Here is a 2,514-nt window from a genome sequence, read left to right on the forward strand (position 1 = left end):
AGAAGTTCTCATCTGAGAATGTTCTTAGCAGAATTTTTGCTTTGCTTATAATAAACGAATCTGGAATTTATGGAGCAGGGGGCACAATTGAGAGAACAGAAGTCAGCCAGGTAGGTTCCCTGTGTAACTGATGGGATGTAAAAACAAAGCTCTGAACTTACATAGTTTCCTAGGGCAACATGTGCAACACACACCGTGAACACTCATCTCTTAGCCTGAAAATAAAATATACCCCAGTACAAAAATCTGTTTTTTACAGATGGTAGTTTGGACCCTTCCAGAGACAGATATTGCTATCTTTGTTCTTGGTTTTTGCTTGTATCTTTCACTAATTATTAGTAAAATTTGCTCTTAAGAACAGTACTCGCTTGGGCAACACATATACTAAAATTGGCACAATACAGAGAAGATTAGCGCGGCCCCTGCATGAGGATGACAAGCTATTAAGTAAAGTGCATACTTTACAAGGCTCTGCTTTGACAATTTGACCTCTGTGGGTAGAGTGTAAGGACTTTTAATTAGAACTGTGCCATTCAACCAGCTTTTAGTGTGCTTCTGCAATTGCTATAAATTCTTATGCTCAGCTTCTCATTATTATCTTACTTTCTTCACAATTTTTGATTATTTCAGGTCTTTAAATGTTCTTGCTCTTGTCTTTTTCTGCTATATTTGATTCCTTGGGGGGTAATCATTAATTTTGATAAAATTATTCATAAAATCATTGTTTCCTCCCTAAGTTGTACAAGAGATCACAGTCCTTCTATTTGGTTCATCATATTCAAAACACTCAAACTAGAATCAAAACACTTGATTTCTTAGTTGAGCTGCTTGTTCCCTTCTCATTTTGCAGGAATAGAAAATTCCTCTCACATTCTCATCAAGAACAGTGATGTCAAAGTAGTCCCTCTGGTGTGTAAGGCTGCAGGGTGGTACCCAGAGCCTGAGGCAAGCTGGAAAGCTCTAAGGACACAACTTAAAGCCAGACTCTGAAAATGACACCCCAAATGGGAAAAGCCTATTCTCCAATGAATCTTCAGTCCTGGTGACTGAACCCAAAAAGACTGTGCTCTGTTCCATCCTCAACTCCAGGCTCAACCAGAAAAAGGAGACAACTATTTTTGTTTCAGGTTAGTGTCTATAAGTGACACTATAAATAGTGTCTAAGATATACATATAAAAATGTTTTAAAACTGAATGCATACTGTTGAATTTCTAACAGAAAGGAAAATGATACTAAGTTCCTATACTGTACTTGTTAGGCAACCTTACCAAATATACTACATTATTCTCTGATCTTTACTATTTTCTTCTTTTTGCCAGCTTTGAGTTTAGGTTGCTGTTCTTTTTCTAGTTCTCTAAGATGTACGGTTAGGTTGTTGAATTAAAATCTTTCTTTCTTTTTTTTTTCTTTAGATTTTATTTATTTATTTGACAGACAGAGATCACAAGTAGGCAGAGAGGCAGGCAGAGAGAGAGGAAGGGAAGCACACTCCCCACTGAGCAGAGAGCCCGATGCGGGCTCGATCCCAGGACCTTGAGATCATGACCTGAGCAGAAGGCAGAAGCTTTAACCCACTGAGCCACCCAGGCACCCCAGAAATCTTTCTTTTTTAATGTAAAGGTTTACAGCTATAAATTGTCTCTTTAGTACTGCTTTTATTCTATTTATAAATTTTAGCATGTTGTGCTTTGTTTTCGTTTGTATCAAAATATTTTCTGGGGCACTCAGTGGGGAGCCTGCTTCCCCCTCTCTCTCTGCCTGCCTCTCTGCCTACTCATGATCTCTTTCTGTCAAACAAATAAATAAAATCTTTTAAAAAATATTTTCTAATATCCCTCACAATTTCTTTGGCCTATTAGTTGCTCAGAAGTGTGGTGTTTAATTTCCACATACTTGTGAATTTTTTGGTTTCCCCTCTGCTATTTTTATTTTCATTCCATTGTGATTGGAAAGATACTTTGTGTGATTTTAGTCTTTTAAAACTTATTAACAGTTGTTTTGTGGTCTAACACATTGTCTATCCTGAAGAATGTTCCATGAGCTCTTAAGAAAAATATTTTCTGTTGTTGTTGGGAGGAATGTTTTATATGTGTCTTTTAGGTGTGTTTGGTCCTTTGGTGGTATTCAAGTCCTCTTTCCTTATTGATATCCTGTCTGGTTGTTTCAGACATTATTGAAAGTGAGGTATTGAAGTGTCCTACTGTTGTTGTAGATCTATTTCTGTCTCCAGTTCTAACCATGTTAGCTTCACACAGTTTGGAGATATGTTTGGTTCATATATGTGTATAATTGTAATATCTTCTTGGTGAGCTGATTCTTTTATCAATATATAATGCTCTTCTTTGTCTCTTATAACAGTTTCTGACTTAAAGTCTATTTTATCTGATATTGGTATAGCCACCCTGCTCTCTTTTAGCTATGTGCATGAATATCTTTTTTCCTATCCTTTCACTTAAACATTATGGTGTCCTTAGATCTAAAGTGAGTCCTTTTATAGACAGCATATAGTTAGA

General features: G+C 36.5%; 1 non-coding gene across 1 annotated transcript; it reads left to right on the forward strand.

The window, feature by feature from the left end:
* Nucleotides 1-360: 360 nt before the first annotated feature.
* Nucleotides 361-467, forward strand: LOC122898054. Its single transcript, XR_006382796.1, has one exon. It is a non-coding gene; the product is annotated as a U6 spliceosomal RNA (small nuclear RNA).
* Nucleotides 468-2,514: the final 2,047 nt, after the last annotated feature.

The sequence above is a fragment of the Neovison vison genome, chromosome 1, assembly GCF_020171115.1.
Source record: "Neovison vison isolate M4711 chromosome 1, ASM_NN_V1, whole genome shotgun sequence".
NCBI classification, from domain to species: Eukaryota; Metazoa; Chordata; class Mammalia; order Carnivora; family Mustelidae; genus Neogale; species Neogale vison.